Below are 20904 nucleotides of genomic sequence, written 5' to 3'. Positions count from 1 at the left end.
GTTGAGAGACATGGTGGCGGTGTTGGAATCTTACTCTCCCCCTCCTGCTCCTTCAGTACCTATCTCCATCTCTCTCCTTTTCTTCCTTTGAAGTCCACTGCATTCGCCTGTTCCCTCCCGTCTCTCTGAGTCATCTATCACCCCCCCCCCCCCCCGGGCCAACCTCCCAATTCCTTGACAACTTTTCTGCCTGGCTTCCTTACTTTCTCTCTACAAATTCACCTACTCTAATTCTGGGGGACTTCAACATCCTCATTGACAACCCCTGCTATGGACACTCTTGATCTGGTATTCTCCTATCTCTGCTCTCTCTTTGATGTTCCCTGTCGCCCATCTCCCATCTCAGACCACCACCTGCTCACCTTTAATCTTAATATACAGGCTAAACCTACTTCCTCGCCCCGCACCTGTAGAAATCTGCACACTGTAGACCCTCCCTAACCTTATTCAAATAAGCCTCCCCCACACTTTCATGATATCCTGCCCTTGCTATAACCCACTATAACAAAACCCTCTCCTCTGCACTTGACACTCTCGCTCTGCCCCAACTTAGGAAAGCCCCACCTTGTCCGCTCCAGTCCTGGCACTCCCAGCAAACACGCCACCTGCAAAAAATGCTCCCGCATTGCTGAACGTGCCTGGAGGAAATCCCACTCTGAACCTGATTTCATGCACTATAAGTTCATTCTTCACTCTTACACCTCTGCCCTTCACCTAGTTAAGCAAACCTACTTCTCTTTTTTTTTATATCCACTCACTCCTCAAACCCTAAAAGACTCTTCTCCATATTCAAATCTCTCCTCTACCCACCGGCACCACCCCCCTCATATGCATTCAGTGCTGATGATACCCAGATCTACCTTCTGTCAATTCTCACATCAGCGACGGCTTATCTGGCATTTCCTCCTGGATGGCCTCTCACCACCTAAAAATAAACATGTCCAAGACGGAACTACTTCTAATCCCCCCCCCCTCTAACTCAACTCCAGTTTCTAATTTTTTCATCACTGTTGGCGGCACCACTATCTCCCCATCACCCCAAGTCCGCTTCCTCGTAGTTACACTTGACTCAAATCTGTCCTTCATTCCCCCCATCCAATTGCTGTCTTCATGCTGCCGCAACCACCTACGGAATATCTCCAGAATTAATATGTTTCTGAGTGCTGAAACTACTAAACGGCTAATCCACTCCCTGGTAATTTCCTGACTTGACTACTGTAATAACTTACTATCTGGCATCCCTCTCTCCCCTTAAATCCAGCCTTAATGCATTTGCAAGGCTAATCCACCTCTCTCGATGCTCTGTTTCTGCTGCACCTCTCTGTGAGTCCCTTCACTGGCTCCCCATTCACAGCAGAATTAAATTCAAAATTCTCACCCTGACCTACAAAGCCCTCACCAATTCTGCCCCACCCTACGTGTCCTCACTCATCAACAAATATACTCCAGCCCGCTCCCTAAGATCCAACAATGACCTGCTTCTTGCGTCCTCTACCATCACCTCCTCTCATGCTAGACTACAGGACTTCTCTCGTGCGGCACCAACCCTCTAGAACGCACTTCCCCTAACCTCTCCTCCTTTAAACGTTCCCTAAAGACCTTTTTGTTCAGGGAAGCTTATCACCCGACTCATTAACAAATTAACTTTACTTACCTGACAGTTGCCCTCATCTATCTCCTCACTAATATCATTTTCAACTTTGCAGTCCCCACCTCCCGTTTTCCCATCCTCCTACCCATCTAGATTGTAAGTTCCCACTGGAATGGAGCCCTCAATTCCCCCTGTATATGTCTGTAAAATGTTGTCTCTTATTGTATTGTTTCTCCGTTGTACTTTTATCCTTGTACCATGGGCAGCGCTGCAGAATCTGTTGGCGCTTTATAAATAAAGATTAATAATAATATTGCTAGATATTAATCAGCGCGTTTAGTTTCTCTTTGCTACATAAGATGAGGTTGCACTAAGCTTCATTAGTTATATACCCTTGTTTTAGTATCATAACCTATGTTAACCCTTTAAGGACACAGCTTTCAGTTTGCTCAATTGTTTTATGACGGAAAAATTCCGTCATATGTCCTTAAGAGGTTAATATACGAGTCCATGTCTCATTATACTGATCCAGAATGAATCACATACGGTTAGTAGTTCTTGAAGCAGAATTTTAGACCTAAAGTATCTGACGTCTAAAGGTTTTACATCCCTAAAATAGTCCTACAACTCTCTCATTTACCGACGACCCTCTCAAGGTTTCTAGAATACTTATATATCTCCCTCTGGATATACATCTAAATATTATACTACCATGAACTTTAGCAGATTAGGCTGCCGTATGGTTATGTTCTAGCTAACATACTACAAGTACTCTCAGATCCAGGCTCCCTCCCTTTTTTTTTTTATTTATAAGAATTGCAAAAAAATATTACTCTTATTGGGGGGGTATAAATTTTATCGGGTAATATACTCCCTAGCTATATTCACCAATCCTAGATACTTAGCCTTTATCTGAGCAGCTCTTGCACGCTGTTTTCTACATACATTACACTATTACATTATTATAGAAAGTGAAGTGACACTGATATGCACACTTTTGTAAATATCAGCAATGGTCCATGAGCGGCCGTTTATCACTTAAACTATTGTTTACAAAAAAAAAAGGTTCCGATTTATTATGTAGAGTACAAATATTGATATGTAATGTACTGTTTTCTTTGACAATAGGTTGTCATTGTCCTTTTATAGCAATTGTCATGATGTTATGTAATGTCTCTGCAACATGTTCACAAATTGCTGTATTCGCTGTCAACCTCAATAAAAGAAATATGAATAAAAAAAAATATTAACCTTTCATGATTCAGATAGAGCAGGCAATTTTAAGCAACTTTCTAATTTACTCTTATTTTTTCTTCTTCGTTCTCTTGGTATCTTTATTTGAAAAAGCAAAAAATGTAATAGTAGCCTGCCCATTTTTGGTTCCGCACCGGGGTAGTGCTTGCCGATTTGTTACTACATTTAGACACTAATCAGCAAGCGCTACCCAGGTGCTTAACCAAAAATTGTCTGGTTCCTAAGCTTACATTTTTGCTTTTTTGAATAAAGTTACAAAGAGAACAAAGAAAAATTGATAATAGAGCAACTTTCTAATTTACTCCTATCTGAATCATGAAAATTAAACTTTTTCCTTTTCGATGTTGGCTTTAAACACAGAGTCCAATAAATATTTTTCTTTCCTGTGGCATGGAGAGTCCTCGGCTTCATTCCAATTACTAGTAGGATATTAAACTCCTGGCCAGCAGGAGGAGGCAAAGAGCACCACAGCAAAGCTGTTAAAGGATTACTTTCTGTTATAATTTTTAAGCTAAACAACTAACATATTAAAGTTAATAAACATTAATTAAAACCTACTGACCTATATTTTCTCCAAAACGAAGTTTCATAACGTTCTAAAAGTTATATTTTTATTCGCCGATGATGTCACGTTATCCTGACCACTATTTTCAGCACTGCATGTTCAAAATACTTAAACCAATAACTTTGTGTTTAAAGCGCCATTTTGAAACCTAGGTATTGTAAACGGATTGGTACAGAGCAAAGGATACTCAAGGAGTGGGTTTGGAAAACAATTAAATTTGCAGACAAGATTTCTGATATACGGTAGAGATATGTTAATGAAATGCTATTGATAAAAAAGCGTATTTGGGGTAGTTAGTTAGTAACAGGCATAGAAAATATTTACTTACAGTGTCCCTTTAAGTGTAAGTTCCATTGTCTTTGTCAATGGATGATGTTCGAAGATGGTGTCTGAAGATATTTAATGCTTTTATGGGTACTTTCCCTGCAAGCAAGTATTAGGGGCTATGCTGTGTCCATGTCAATCTCTTTAGTAAGAGTAATGGTGGCTATTAGCAGTTAGGTGGTCTTTGCTTTATTTCTAACATTGTTGCTACCCCTTATAGAAAGCCAGGGTTGGTTACTCTGCTCCTTCTTATTCTACAGGTCCCTGATAAAGAGTGGAGTATCTATCACACCTAAGAAGCTGTTCCTGCCCTGCAGCTGGATCCACAGGTAAGTGCATTTGCCTTTTAGCTACTGAAGGACAGCACTTTGGAGGTTAATTCCTCTAGTGGATCATCATCTGGGACATGTTATGACCTTTAGGGGTTAATAGTTGGGCAGTCTGGCAGGCACTAATATAAGTGAAACTTTAAAGGGTTAAATGTTTCCTTTTATTATGAGACTGGCTGAAGGTTTAATTAGGGTTTATATGCACAATGTGTGAGAACATTCTTTATTTAAGGATTGGACTAATAGAGCAAAGGTGTGAGACTTTAGTGTTTTATTCGGGTCTGACAGAAATGCTTGCTTTTTCAGTGGTGCAGTTTCTCTTTCTAAGTCCGACGTGACTTCCGCTTTTATTCATTGTAGAGTGAATAGACAGTGCGTGTGTTTTAGTGATCACATGTTCTGGCTATGCTGTTTACTGATCCGGATCTGTTTGAGCTCACAGCTTTCTAGGGCTGACAGCGGATCTGTAGCAAGTCTAATTACTATTACTAGTGTCAACTCCGGTCCCGGTGCGGCAAGAACTTCTCAACTAACCTGAGGTGTGAGGGACTTTGCTTTAAATAAGCTTAAGTAAATTTTAGCATACTTTGCATTATTAGTTTTGAGGAATACTCTCCTTTATTAAAGTGACATAACGGTTCCTTTTATTTTTCTACTTATTATTGGGGACCTTTTCAACTATGGACACAGACCAAGATTCTGTTTCTCTGGATAAATGTTTATTATGTTTTGAGGCCCAAATTGTTTTGCCTATGCAATTTTGTTCCTCGTGTTTAGCTAAGACTCTAATTACAAAGATAAATTATTCCCTTCTGAGCCAATTGTCTCTCAGGATAATGCTGTTCAGGATATGCCCAGATTTCTCCTCAAACGTCCCAAGCTTTAATGGTTTCACATACAGTGCCCTGTGGTTCCTCTCAAACTCCTTGGGGTGTTTATTTGCCAGGAGATGATTTTGCTGCACATATAACCTCTGCGGTGTCTGCAGCTTTATCTGCTTTCCCTACTTCGGGTAAGCGTCAGAGGAAATCTAGACATATTTCTGCTAGTAAGGTTTCTGACCCCTCTAAATCTGCGCTGGTCAACCTTTTCCAAATGTCTGATGAGGAGGATACTTCAGTAGCGTCTGAAGGTGATATCTCAGACTATAACACTATGGGGGGGGGGGGAATCTTCGGAATCTGAAGAAGTTAATTTCAGATTTAAGCTTGAACATCTCCGGTTGCTACTGAAGGAGATTCTAGCTACTTTGGACGACTGAACCTTCGGTTGCTGTCAACTCTAAAAAATCTACTAAACCGAATAGAGTTTATGATTCTCCCGCTTCTGTGGATGTTTTTCCTGTTCCAGACAAGATGTCGGAAATTATAGCTCAGGCATGGGATAAGCCAGGGGTTCTTTTTTTCCCTTCCCCTGTTTTTAAAAAAATGTTTCCTATTGCTGACTTTATTCAGGACTCATGGCGCACTGTGCCTAAAGTAGAAGGAGCTATCTCTACTCTAGCTAAAAGAACTACAATTCCTATAGAGGATAGTTGTTCCTTTAAAGATCCCATGGATAAGAACGTAGAGGCTTGCTTAAAAAGATTTACATCCATCAAGGATTACAGTGGCAAGTATTGCTACGGTTGCAGGAGCAGCATCTTACTGGTGCGATGGCTTGTCTGATCTGATATCAGAAGAGACTACGATGGAGGAGATCCAAGATAGGATCAAAGCTCTTAGCATCGCAGATAAAGGTATTGGCTAGTTTAACATACAGGTAATTAGATGCTAAGATGTCTAGCTTCACTGTTTTAGCTTGCAGAGCTCTGTGGTTAAAATCATGGTTGTCTGATGTAACTTCAAAAGCCAAGCTTTTGCCTTATAAGGGTAAGACTTTATTTAGAACTAGTCTGGCGGAAATTATATCTAAGATTACGAGTGGAAAGGGATCTTTCCTTCCTCAGGACAAGAAGTATAGACCTAAGGGTCACTAGAATTCTAATTTCGTAACTTTAAAGGATCAAAGTCTTCCTCCTCTTCTTCCAAACTAGAACAAGCCAAGACCTCTTGGAGGTCTAGTCAGCTTTGGAATAAGGGAAAGCAAAACAAGAAGCCTTCCACAGACTCTAAATCAGCATGAAGGATCTGCCCCTGATCTAATTTTAGATCAAGTGGGGGCAGGCTCTCTTTTTCGGCATGCTTGGATTCACGATGTCCCAGATTCGTGGGCTGTGGACATAGTATCCCAGGGTTACAGAATAGGATTTAAGTCTCCAAGAGGCAGATTTCTCCTGTCAAGACTATCCTTAAACTGCGTGGAGGACCTATCCTCCCTGGGACTTATTGTTCCACTTCCTCTAGAGGAACAGGATTCTATTCAAATCTCTTTGTGGTTCCCAAAAAGGAGGGAACTTTCCGTCCCATCCTAGACTTAAAGTGCCTCAACAAACTCCTCAGGGTTCCGTCCTTCAAGATGGAAACTATTCGTTCAGGAAGGTCAGTTAATGGCGACCATAGACCTGAAGGATGCGTATCTTCATGTTCCCATTCACAGGTGTCATCACCAGTTTCTGAGGTTTGCCTTTCTGGATAAGCATTTCCAGTTTGTTGCTCTTCCGTTTGGTCTTGTCACGGCTCCCAGAATATTCACAAAGGTTCTATGGGCTCTTTTGACGGTGGTCAGATCTCAGGGAATTGCGGTGGCGCCTTACCTAGACGACATCTAGGTTCAGATGTCATCTTTTCAACTAGCAAAATCTCATACAGAGATGTTGTCTTTTCTACATTCCCACGGATGGAAAGTGAATCTGGAAAAAGAGTTCCCTTGTTCCAGGTACGAAGGTGTGTTTTTTTCGGGACAATAATAGATTCCCTGTCCATGAAGATTTTCCTGACAGATGTCAGAAAATCCAAACCTCTTGCTTCGTGCTTTTCTCTCCAGTCTGCTATTTGTCCATCAGTGGCTCAATGCATGGAGGTGATTGGTCTGATGGTTGCTTCCATGGACATCATTCCTTTTGCTCGGTTCCATCTGAGCATGCATAGCTGTAGAAATCTCAGTCAATGAAACGGAGATCATTCAGATTTATCGCAGAGGATAGATCTGGAATCTCTCTTGTGGATTTCACAGGAACATCTGTCTCGAGGCACTTGCTTCCCGAGACCTTCCTGGGTGATTGTGACTACAGACGCCAGCCTGTTAGGCTGGGGAGCAGTTTGGGGCTCTCTAAAAGCTCAGGGACTGTGGACTCAGGAGTTGTCTTCTCTCCCCATAAACATATTGGAATTGAGAGCAATCTTCAATGCCCTGTCAGCTGGGCCTCAATTATCTTTAGTCTGGTTTATCAGATTCCAGTCGGACAAAATCACCTCAGTGGCATACATCAACCACCAGGGAGGAACTGGGAGTTCCTTGGTCATGAAAGAGGTGACTCGCATTCTGCAGTGGGCGGAAGCTCACGATTGTCTCCTATCTGCCATCCACATTCTAGGAGTGGACAACTGGGAAGCGGATTTTCTGAGCAGACAGACTTTTCATCCCGGGGAGTGGACTCTACATCAGGAAGTGTTCTCAAGGATAACCCTCAAGTGGGGGGTTCGAGAATTGGATCTGATGGCGTCTCTTCAAAACGCTAAGCTTCCAAAGTACGGATCAAGGTCAAGAGATCCTCAGGCCACTCTGATAGACGCACTAGCGGTTCCTTGAATTTTCTCTCTGGCATACATGTTTCCTCAGTTTGCTCTCCTTCCATGAGTCATTGCTCATTTCAAACAGGAGGGAGCATCTGTAATCCGAATAGCTCCTGCATGGCCTCGCAGGATCTGGTGAAGATGTTATGTCTTCCACCTTGGAGGTTACCTCTGAGGAAGGACCTTCTAATTCAGGGTCCATTCCTCCATCCAAATCTAAATTCTATGAAGCTGACTGCTTGGTGATTGAACGCCTAGTTTTGTCTAGACGTGGATTTTCTGAACCGCTCATTGATACCATGCTTCAGGCTCATAAACCTGTTACTTGCAGGATTTAGCATAAGGTATGGCGTAAATACCTTTTATTGTTGTGAATCTAATCTTTCTCCTGGAGCCAGGTGAGGATTCCCCGCATTCTATCTTTTCTTCAGGATGGCCTGGAAAAAGGTTGGTCAGTCAGTACTCTGATGGTTCAGATTTCTGCTCTGTCTATTCTTTTGCACAAAGTCTGTCAGATTTGCCAGATGTTCAAGCTTTTGTTCAGGCCCTGGTCAGAATCAGGCCTGTGTTTAAATCTGTTGCTCCTCCTTGGAGCCTTAACCTCATTCTGAAAGTTTTGCAGCAAGCTCAGTTTGAGCCGATGCATTCTGTTGATATTAATTTATCTTAGAAGGTTTTGTTTATTCTTGCTATTTCTTCTGCTCGCAGAGTTTGAGCTTTCGTTTCTGCAGTGTGATTCCCCTTATCTTTCATGTGGATAAGGCGGTCCTTCGTACGTAGCTGGGTTTTCTCCCTAAAGTTGTGTCTGATCAAAACATTAATCAGAAATTGTTGTTCCTTTCTTTTGTCCTAATCCTTCTTCCCATAAGGAAGAAGGTTTATGCATAACCTGGATGTTGTGCGTGCTCTAAAATTTTACCTTCAAACTACTAAAGATTTTTGGCAATCTTCTGCCCTTTTTGTAGTTTTCTCTGGCAAGTGTAAAGGTCACTTCCCTCTGGTATTATTCATTTAGCTTATGAGACAGCTGGTCAGCAGCCTCCTGAGAGAATTACGCCTTCTGTGGAACAGATTTGCAAGGCGGCTACATGGTCCTCTTTGCATACTTTTTCCAAATTTTATACTTTTGCCTCGGCTAAGGCTTCTTTTGGGAGAAAGGTTCTTCAAGAGGTGGTGCCTTCTCTGTTTAGGTTCTCCTGCCTTGTTCTCCTTCCCTTTTTATTCTGTGTCCTCTAGCTTGGATATTCGTTCCCACTAGTAATTGGAATGAAAACAAAATGTATGCTTACCTGATACATTTCTTTCTTTCCGGGCATGGAGAGTCCACAACCCCTCCCTTTTTGTACTTTTAATTCTGCAGTTTTTTTTAGTAAACCTCAGGCACTTCTATACCCTTGTGTTTCTTCTTTTTCCATGTTCCTTCGGCTGAATGACTGGGGATTATGGGTAAGGGAAGTTAAACCTAACAGCTTTTCTGGGGTGCTCTTTGCCTCCTCCTGCTGTCCAGGAGTTGAATATCCCACTAGTAATTGGAATGAAGTCATGGACTCTTCATGCCCGGAAAAACATTTACCAGGCATAAATTTTGTTTTTACGCACACTATTTTGTAGATAAAACGAAATTTATGCTTACCTGATAAATGTATTTATTTTTTGACACAGTGAGTCCACAGATCATCTAATTACTATTGGGAATATCACTCCTGCCCAGCAGGAGGCGGCAAAGAGCACCACAGCAAAGCTGTTAAATATCACCTCCCTTCCCTCCAACCCCAGTCATTCGACCGAAGTAAAAGGAGAGAAAGGAAGCAACAAGGTGCAGAGGTGCCTGAGGTTTATAACATAACAAAAACCTGTCTTAGAAAAACAGGACGGAACGTGGACTCACTGTGTCAAGAAAGAAATACTTTTATCAGGTAAGCATACATTTTGTTTTCTTTCTAATGACACGGTGAGTCCACAGATCATCTAATTACTATTAGGAATCAATACCCAAGCTAGAGGACACAGATGATGAGGGAGGGACAAGACAGGGAACCTAAACAGAAGGTACCACTGCTTGAAGAACCTTTCTCCCAAAAAAGCCTCAGCCGAGGCAAAAGTATCAAATTTATAGAATTTAGAAAAAGTGTGAAGAGAGGACCAAATTGCAGCCTTGCAAATCTATTCCACCGAATATTCATTTTTGAATGCCCAGGAAGAGGAAACAGCCCTCGTAGAATGAGCCGTGCCCCTCTCAGGAGGCTGCTGTCCAGCAGTTTCATAGGCCAAGCGAATTATACTCTTCAGCCACAAAGAAAGAGAAGTAGCCGTAGATTTCTGCATCTTACGTTTCCCAGAGAAAACCACAACAGAGCAGAAGACTGGTGAAAATCCTTACTCGCCTGTAAATAGAATATTAACGCACCACGTCTAGGTTGTGCAGCAGATGTTCCTTATGAGAAGATGGATTAGGACATAAAGAAGGAACAACAATCTCCTGATTAATGTTGTAATCCAAAACTACCTTAGGGAGAAACCCTAACAAAAAGTAAATTTATGCTTACCTGATAAATTGATTTCTTCTATGATACGACGAGTCCACGGATTCATCCTTTACTTGTGGGATATTATCCTCCTGCTAACAGGAAGTGGCAAAGAGCACCACAGCAGAGTTGTCTATATAGCTCCTCCCTTGACTCCACCTATCAGTCATTCGACCGAAGGTATAGGAAGAAAAAGGAGAAACTAAAAGGTGCAGAGGTGACTGAAGTTTTAAATAAAAAAATATAATCTGTCTTAAATTGACAGGGCGGGACGTGGACTCGTATCATAGAAGAAATCAATTTAATCAGGTAAGCATAAATTTACTTTTCTTCTATAAGATACGACGAGTCCACGGATTTATCCTTTACTTGTGGGATACAATACCAAAGTTACAGGACACGGATGAACAGGAGGGACAAGACAGATACCTAAACAGAAGGCACCACTGCTTGAAGAACGTTTCTCCCAAAAATAGCCTCCGAAGAAGCAAATGTGTAAAATTTGGAAAAGGTATGAAGGGAAGACCAAGTCGCAGCCTTACAAATCTGTTCAACAGAAGCATCATTTTTAAAAGCCCATGTAGAAGCCACCGCTCTAGTAGAATGAGCTGTAATCCTTTCAGGAGGCTGCTGCCCAGCAGTCTCGTATGCCAAACGGATGATGCTTTTCAGCCAAAAAGAAAGAGGTAGCCGTAGCTTTATGACTTCTACGCTTTCCAGAATAAACAAACAGAGAAGATGTTTGACGGAAATCTATGTAAAACTTCAAGTCACGAACCACGTCCAAGTTATGTAACAGACGCTCCTTCTTAGAAGAAGGGTTAGGACACAGAGAAGGAACAACAATTTCCTGATTGATATTCTTATTAGAAACAACCTTAGGAAGGAATCCAGGTTTGGTATGCAAAACCACCTTATCAGAATGGAATATAAGATAAGGCGAGTCGCATTGTAATGCAGATAACACAGAAACTCTTCGCGCAGAAGAGATAGCAACTAAAAACAGAACTTTCCAAGATAGAAGTTTAATATCTGTGGAATGCATAGGTTCAAACGGAACCCCTTGAAGAACTTTAAAGGGACACTGTACCCAAAAATTTTCTTTCGTGATTCAGATTGAGCATGAAATTTTAAGCAACTTTCTAATTTACTCCTATTAAAAAAGTGCTGTCCAGAGTACTGAAACAAAAAAAGCTTAGATGCCTTTTTCAAATAATGATAGCAAGAGAACGAAGAAAAATTGATAATAGGAGTAAATTAGAAAGTCGCTTAAAATTGCATGCTCTATCTGAATTACAAAAGAAAAAATTTGGGTTCAGTGTCCCTTTAAGAACTAAATTCAAACTCCATGGCGGAGCAACAGGTTTAAACACAGGCTTAATTCTAACCAAAGCCTGACAAAACGACTGAACATCTGGGACATCTGCCAGACGCTTGTGCAGTAAGATTGACAAAGCAGAAATCTGTCCCTTTAAGGAACTAGCTGATAACCCCTTCTCCAATCCTTCTTGGAGAAAGGACAAAATCCTAGGAATCCTGATCTTACTTCATGAGTAGCCTTTGGATTCGCACCAAGAAAGATATTTACGCCATATCTTATGATACATTTTCCTAGTGACAGGCTTTCAAGCCTGAATCAAGGTATCTATGACCGACTCAGAGAATCCCCGCTTAGATAAAATCATGCGTTCAATCTCCAGGCAGTCAGCCGCAGAGAAACTAGATTTGGATGTTGGAACGGACCCTGAATGAGAAGGTCCTGTCTCAGTGGCAGTTTCCACGGTGGCAGAGATGACATTTCCACCAGATCTGCATACCAAGTCCTGCGTGGCCACGCAGGTGCTATCAAAATTACCGAAGCCCTCTTCTGTTTGATTCTAGCAATCAGACGAGGAAGGAGAGGAAAAGGAGGACACACATAAGCCAGGTTGAAGGACCACGGTACTGCTAGAGCATCTATCAGTACTGCTTGAGGATCCCTTGATCTGGACCCGTAACAAGGAAGTTTGGCATTCTGACGAGATGCCATCAGATCCAATTCTGGTGTGCCCCATTGATGAATCAATTGTGCAAATGCCTCCAGATGGAGCTCCCACTCCCCTGGATGAAAAATCCGATGACTGAGAAAATCCGCTTCCCAGTTCTCCACTCCTGGGATATAGATTGCCGATAGATGGCAAGAGCGAGTCTCTGCCCATCAAATTATTTTTTAAACCTCTATCATCGCTAGAGAACTCTTTGTTCCTCCTTGATGATTGATATATGCTACAGTCGTGATATTGTCCGACTGGAATCTTATGAATTTGGCCAAAGCCAGCTGAGGCCAAGCCTGAAGCGCGTTGAATATCGCTCTCAGTTCTAAAATATTTATTGGAAGGAGAGCCTCCTCCTGAGTCCACACACCCTGCGACTTCAGGGAATTCCAGACTGCACCCCAGCCCAAGAGGCTGGCATCCGTCGTCACTATGACCCATGCTGGCCTGCGGAAACACATTCCCTGGGACAGATGATCCTGTGACAACCACCAAAGAAGAGAGTCTCTGGTCTCTTGATCCAGATTTATCTGAGGAGATAAATTTGCATAATCCCCATTCCACTGTCTGAGCATGTACAGTTGCAGTGGTCTGAGATGCAAGCAAGCAAACGGAACGATGTCCATTGCCGCTACCATTAGTCCAATTACCTCCATACACTGAACCACTGACGGCCGAGGAATGGAATGAAGTGCTCGGCAGGTGGTTAAGATCTTTGATTTTCTGACCTCCATCAGAAACATTTTCATGTCTACCGAGTCTATCAGAGTTCCTAGGAATGGAACTCTTGTGAGAGGGACAAGTGAAGTCTTCTTTATGTTCACCTTCCACCCGTGAGATCTTAGAAAAGCCAACATGATGTCCGTGTGAGATTTGGCTAGCTGGTAAGTTGACGCCTGAATCAAGATATCGTCCAGATAGGGCGCCACTGCTATGCCCCGCGGCCTTAGAACTGCCAGAAGGGACCCTAGCACCTTTATGAAAATTCTGGGAGCTGTGGCCAACCCGAAAGGAAGGGTCACAAACTGGTAATGCTTGTCCAGGAAGGCAAACCTGAGCAACTGGTGATGATCTTTGTGGATAGGAATGTGAAGATACGCATCCTTCAAATCCACGGTGGTCATATATTGACCCTCCTGGATCATTGGTAAAATTGTCTGAATGGTCTCCATCTTGAAGGATGGGACTCTGAGAAATTTGTTTAGAATTTTGAGATCTAAAATCGGTCTGAAGGTTCCCTCTTTTTTGTGAACCACGAACAGATTGGAGTAAAACCCCTGCCCCTGTTCTGCTTTTGGAACTGGGCAGATTACACCCATAGTATATAGGTCTTCTACACAGCATAATAACGCCTCTCTTTTTGTCTGGTTTACAGACAAACGTGAAAGATGAAATCTCCCCCTTGGAGGAGAATCTTTGAATTCTAGATGATACCCCCTGGGTCACGATTTCTAAAGCCCAGGAATCCTGAACGTCTCTTGCCCAAGCCTGAGCGAAGAGAGAAAGTCTGCCCCCTACTAGATCCGGTCCCGGATCGGGGGCTGCCCCTTCATGCTGTCTTGGTAGCAGCAGCTGGCTTCTTGGCCTGTTTACCTTTATTCCAGGTCTGGTTAGGTCTCCAGACTGACTTGGATTGAGCAAAATTCCCCTCCTGCTTTGTGGCAGGGGAGGAGGTAGAGGGACCACCTTTGAAGTTTTCGAAAGGAACGAAAATTATTTTATCTGGCCCTCATTCTATTTCTCTTATCCAGTGATGTCGGAAATGATCTCCTTCAGTTCAGGCCCGAATAGGGTCTTACCTTTAAAAGGAATAGCTAATAGCTTAGATTTTGATGACACATCAGCAGACCAGGACTTAAGCCATAACGTGCTAAAATGGCAAAACCTGAATTCTTTGCTGCTAATTTAGCCAGTTGAAAAGCGGCATCTGTAATAAAAGAATTAGCTAGCTTGAGAGCCTTAATTCTATCTAAAATATCATCTAATGGGGTCTCAACCTTAAGAGACTCCTCTAGAGCCTCGAACCAAAAAGCAGCTGCAGTAGTTACAGGAACAATGCACGCTATAGGTTATAGAAGAAAACCCTGATGAATAAACAATTTCTTTAGAAGACACTCTAATTTTTTTTATCCATAGGATCTTTGAAAGCACAACTGTCCTCAATAAGTATAGTTGTATGCTTAGCCAGGGTAGAAATAGCTCCCTCCACCTTAGGGACCGTCTGCCACGCATCCCTAATGGTGTCAGATATGGGAAACATTTTCTTTAAAGTAGGAGGGGGAGAGAACGGAATGCCTGGTCTATCCCATTCCTTAGTAACAATGTCCGAAATCCTCTTAGGGACTGGAAAAACATTAGTGTAAGTAGGGACCTCTAGATATCTATCCATTTTACACAATTTCTCTGGTGGAATTACAATAGGGTCACAATCATCCAGTCGCTAAAACCTCCCTGAGCAACAAGCGGAGGTGTTCAAGCTTAAACTTAAAGGCCGTCATATCTGAGTCTGTTTGAGGGAACATCTTTCCTGAATCAGAAAGCTCTCCCTCAGACAGCAATTCCCCCACCCCCAAATCAGAACATTGTGAGGGTACATCAGAGATGGCCAATAAAGCGTCAGAGGGCTCAGCATTTACTCTAATACCAGACCTACTGCGCTTCCCCTGCAAACCAGGCAGTTTAGATAATACCTCTGTGAGGGTAGTAGACATAACTGCGGCCATATCTTGCAGGGTGAAAGAATTAGACGCACTAGAAGTACTTGGCGTCGCTTGGGCGGGCGTTAAAGGTTGTGACACTTGGGGAGAGGTAGATGGCATAACCTGATTCTCTTCTGACTGAGAATCATCCTGAGACATACTTTTATCAGCTAAAATATGTTCTTTGCAATGTAAGGCCCTTTCAGTACATGAGGGACACATTTTAAGTGGGGGTTCCACAATGGCTTCTAAACACATGGAACATTGGCTTTCCTCAATGTCAGACATATTAAAACAGGCTAGTAATGACCACAGGCTTGAAAACACTTTATTTAGTGAAAAAATAATCAGAAAAAACGCTAATTTTGAATAAAAAACACCACCTGCACCTCGCCACAGCCCTGCTGTGGCGCCTACCTGCCCTCAGGAGTCTGTAAAATCGGATTAAACCTTCGATTTGGCCCAATACTATTCTGAAAGGCCTACCGGAGTTGGAGCTTGCTGCTTGTCTGGGAAAAACAACTGCGCAACTGAGGCGCGAAAATAGGCCCCACCCATCTCACTCGATGTCTCACAGACTAAAATAACCGCACCAGAGTGGTCTAAAACCGAGCCATGTGGGTTCATATACCCATAAATGAAGCCATGTGTACCCTCTTATACTTAATAAAGTAGAAAAACGTCTATCATAAAAAACGTTATATGTAACTCCCAGTCATGAAAACGTTTGCCCACAAACATCATAACATCAGTGTCAACCATTTTTTTTATAGCCCAATACGCAAGTTCAGTAATACCCCTCTTTATACTTTACGATTACTGCTTACCCTTTCCCTCATGGGGATACTGTCAGCCAATTCTGAAATAACACAGTCTCTCCAGAAAAAAATGACTTTACATACCTCACTGCTTATAGCATGAAAAACATTCCTCACACTGAAGTTTCTTAAGTACACCTCAGTCATTATGTGGGAACTACTCTGGATCTTAGTAACAAATGCTCATCAGATCATCAGCCTCCAGGAAGAAGTCTTCATCCATCTGCTGCCTGGGAGAAAATAGCACACACCGGTACCATTTAAAATAAAAAACTCTTGCTTGAAGAAAATAAAAACTAACATTTTATCACCTTTTTCACTTTACCCTTCCTATTACTTAGAGTAGGCAAAGAGAATGACTGGGGTGGAGCCAAGGGAGGAGCTATATATACAGCTCTGCTGTGGTGCTCTTTGCCACTTCCTGATAGCAGGAGGATAATATCCCACAAGTAAAGGATGAATCCGTGGACTCGTATCTTATAGAAGAAACTACCTTATCCAAATAAAAAAAATAAGGTAAGGAGACTCATACTGTAATGCTGAGAGCTTAAACTCTACGAGCAGAAGAAATTGCGAAAAGAAACAAAACCTTCCAAGATAACAATTAAATATCTAAGGAGTGCATAGGCTCAAACGGAGCCCGCTGAAGAACTTTAAGAACAAGGTTAAGACTCCAGGGAGGAGTAACAGGTTTAAACACAGGCCTGATTCTGACCAGGGCCTGACAGAACGATTGCACGTCTGGTACATCCGGCAGACGTTTATGTAACAAAATAGACAAGGCAGATATTTGACCTTTCAAAGAACTTGCCGATAAACCCTTCTCCAAACCCTCTTGGAGAAAAGACAAAATTCTAGGAATCCGAACTGTACTCCAAGAGTAGCCTCCGGATTCACACCAATGCAGATATTTACGCCATATCTTGTAGTAAACCTTCCTAGTAACAGGCATACGAGCCTGAATCATGGTCTCTATGACTGATTCAGAAAAATAAAAAAATTCAATCTCCAAGCAGTCCGCTTCAGAGAAACTAGATTTGGGTGAAGGAAGGGCCCTTGAAGTAGAAGGTCCTTCCCCAGTGGAAGTCTCCAAGGAGGGAGAGATAACATCTACACTAGGTCTGCATACCAGATCCTGCGAGGCCACGCCGGTACAATGAGGATCACCAACGCCCTCTCCTGTTTGATTCGAGCAATGACCCGAGGAAGGAGAGCGAACGGAGGAAATAGGTATGCGAGACTGAAATTCCAAGGGACCACCAGAGCATCTATCAATACAGCCTGAGGATACCTCGACCCGTACCTCGGGAGCTTGGCATTCTGACGGGATTCCATGAGATCCAGTTCTGGCTGTCCCCATTTGAGAATCAAGCTGGAAAACTCTTCCGGATGGAGTTCCCACTCCCCCGGGTGAAAGGTCTGTCTGCTCAAAAAATTTGCTTCCCAATTGTCCACTCCTGGAATGTGGATTGCAGGTCTCCGTCCACTGAATAATTTTGGCTACCTCTGTCATGGCCAAGGAACTCTGAGTTCCTTCCTGATGGTTGATGTAAGCCACTGAAGTTATGTTGTCTGAATGGAACCTGATAAACCGAGCCAAAGCTAACTGAGGCCAGGTCAGAAGAGCATTGAAGATTATCCTCAGCTCCAGAATGTTTATGGGAAGAACAGATTCGTCCCGAGCCCATGTCCCCTGAGCATTTAGAGACCCAGACTGCTCCCCATCCCAGCAGGCTGGCGTCCATTGTCACAATCACCCAGGTGGGTCTGCGAAAGCAGGTTCCCTGAGAGAGATGATCCTGAGACAACCACCAAAGAAGAGAATCTCTTGTCGACTGATACAGATGTAATCACGGAGACAGATCCGCATAATCCCCGTTCCACTGCCTGAGCATACATAACTGCAGAGGTCTGAGGTGGAAACGGGCAAACAGAATGATGTCCATGGCAGCTACCATCAGACCGATCACCTCCGTACATTGAGCCACCGACGGCCGAGGAGAGGACTGAAGCGTCAGACAAGAATCGAAAATCTTTTATTTTCTGACCTCTGTCAGAAATATTTTCATCGATAGGGAATCTATTATGGTTACCAAGAACACTACCCTTGTAGCTGGAATTAAGGAACTCTTTCCCAAATTCACTTTCCATCCGTCAGAGCGCAGGAAAGATAACATCTCTGTGTGGGAGTTTGCTTGTTGAAAAGATGGCACCTGCTCCAGAATGTCGTCCAGATAAGGCGCCACTGCAATGCCCCACAACCGGAGCACCGTCAACAGGGATCCCAGGACTTTTGAAAAAATTCTGGGAGCTGTGGCAAGGCCGAATGGAAGAGCCACAAACTGGAAGTGTTTGTCTAGAAATACAAACCTCAAACTTGTGATGATCCCTGTGGATGGGAACATGCAGGTACGCATCCTTTAAATCTACTGTTGTCATAAATTGACCCTCTTGAACCAAGGGAAGAATGGAACGAATAGTTTTCATCTTGAAGGACGATACTCTGAGGAACTTGTTTAGACTTTTGAGATCTAGAATTGGTCTGAAAGTTCCCTCTTTTTTGGGAACCACAAACAGATTGGAGTAAAATCCTAGACCCTGTTCCTGCATTGGAACAGGAACCATCACTCCCAGGTCGGAAAGGTCTTGAACACAGTGTAAGAACTCCTCTCTCTTTTTGTCTGGTCTACAGATAATCTTGAAAGCAGAAACCTGCCCCTGGGAGGAAAGGCTTTGAACTCTGGTTTGTATCCCTGGGACACGATGTCCACCGCCTAGGGATCCTGAACATCCCAAGCCTGAGCGAAGAAGGAAAGTCTGCCCCCCACAAGATCCGGTCCCGGATCGGGGGCAGACCCTTCGTGCTGACTTTGAGTCATTAGCGGGCTTCTTAGATTGTTTTCCCTTGTTCCACAACTGGTTGGACCTCAAAGAAGGCTTGGACTGTTCTTGCTTTGTAGAGGGAGAGGAAGGCTTACCCTTGAAGTTTCGAAAGGAACAAAAATTACTCTGGTGTCCCATCTGCTTATTCCTCTTATCCTAAGGGAGGAAATGACCCTTTCCTCCCGTAATGTCGAAAATAATCTCAGCCAGACCCGGCCCAAACAAGGTCTTACCCTTGTAGGGAATCGCCAAAAGCTTAGACTTAGGCGACACATCCGCAAACCAGGATTTCAACCATAAGGCTCTGCGAGCCAATACGGCAAACCCAGAAATGTTTGCTCCTAGCTTAATAACCTGTAGGGAAGCATCCGTAATAAAATAATTGGCCAACTTGAGGGCCTTGATCCTATCCTGGATCTTGTCAAGGGGAGTGTCTGTCTGAATAGAATCAGACAACGCATCAAACCAGTATGCTGCCGCACTAGTGATGGTAGCAATACAAACCGCAGGTTGCCATTGCAAATCCTGGTGAACATACATCATTTTGAGCAATCCCTCCAACTTCTTATCCACAGGATCCTTAAAGGAACTATCATCTATGGGAATAGTGGTCCTCTTAGCTAAAGTGGAAATTGCCCCTTCCACCTTGGGGACCGACTGCCAAGACTCCTCTATAGAGTCAGCAATAGGAAACATCTTTTTAAAAATAGGGGATGGAGAAAAAGGAATACCCGGTCTCTCCCATTCCTTAGCAATAATCTTTGTAGCCCGATCTGGTACAGGGAAAACCTCCACCATGGAAGGTACATCAAAATACTTGTTTAGCTTGCTAAACTTCTTAGGATTGACTACGACCTAAGTGTCATTCGTCCAAGGTAGCCAAAACCTCCTTAAAGGGACACTGAACTCAAATTTTTTTCTTTCGTGATTCAGATAGAGCATGACATTTTAAGCAACTTTCTAATTTACTCCTATTATCAAAGTTTCTTCATTCTCTAAGTATCTTTATTTGAAATGCAAGAATGTAAGTTTAGATGCCGGACCATTTTTGGTGAACAACCTGGGTTGTTTTTGCTGATTGGTGGATAAATTCATCCACCAATAAAAAAGTGCTGTCCAGAGGTCTGAACCAAAAAAGCTTAGATGCCTTCTTTTTCAAATAAAGAAAGCAAGAGAATGAAGAAAAATTGATAATAGGAGTAAGTTAGAAAGTTGCTCAAAATTACATGCTCTGAGTAACTAAAGAAAAAATTTGGTTTCAGTGTCCCTTTAAGTAACAAACGGAGGTGTTCCAGCTTAAACCTGAAGGATAAAACTTCAGCATCAGAAGAAGGAATTACACTGTCTGAGATTTCACCCACAGATGCTACCGAAGTATCCTCTTCCTCAGATTTCTGGGAGGGAACATTCGGAATAGCCACGACTGTGTCAGAAACCTTACTGATTCTTTACATTTCCTCTTGCGCTTTCCCTGCAGCATGGGAAAAGCAGACAACGCATCAGATACCGCAGAAGACATGAGGGAAGCGATGTCTTGCAAAGTAACTCCAGGCGGAGTTTGAGAGAAAGCGCAGAGCACTGCATGTGTGGACGATAGCATTTGGGACACTTGAGGAGAAAGCTGCGGCATATCTTTAACAATGTCAGAAGACTCCTGGACAGTATCCGCTTTAGACAATGTTGGCTCAGAAAAAAGTCTATCCCTGTAATTTAAAGTTCTCTTAATACATGAGGAACAGAAAGGGATAGGTGGTTCCACATTAGCATCAAAACATAAAGAACAAGAGACATTTTGCATGGCCTCTTGGTCCATCTTTACTCACAATTGAGTTAATGTCTCTAAAATAACGCCGCCGGGAGTAAGTGAAACACACCCCATAGATTGAGCCACAATCTCCTCGTCCCCAGTGCCTGCCATTACTGCCATCCATAACATAATCCCCTAATTTCAAAGGAGAATGTCTATTGTGTGCCATGTATAAAATTAAAGTGCCAAAGTTTTCCTGTATTCCCAGAAAAAATTAATTCAGCACCTTCAGAAATCTGCCAGGCAGCAAGGCAGCTCACTAGGTTTGAGAGGCATGTTCCCTCACATGGACCTGTGGAAGAAAAACAAAGAATGAGTAATTTTACTCAGGATTTCAAAGTTAGGGCAGCATTAAATACATGGGAGGCGCAGTGAGGATTGTACCCCACAAGTTCCCATTGC

The sequence above is a fragment of the Bombina bombina genome, chromosome 2 (assembly GCF_027579735.1).
Source record: "Bombina bombina isolate aBomBom1 chromosome 2, aBomBom1.pri, whole genome shotgun sequence".
NCBI classification, from domain to species: domain Eukaryota; kingdom Metazoa; phylum Chordata; class Amphibia; order Anura; family Bombinatoridae; genus Bombina; species Bombina bombina.
The sequence above is the reverse complement of the archived record's forward strand: the minus strand, read 5'-3'. Positions refer to the sequence as shown.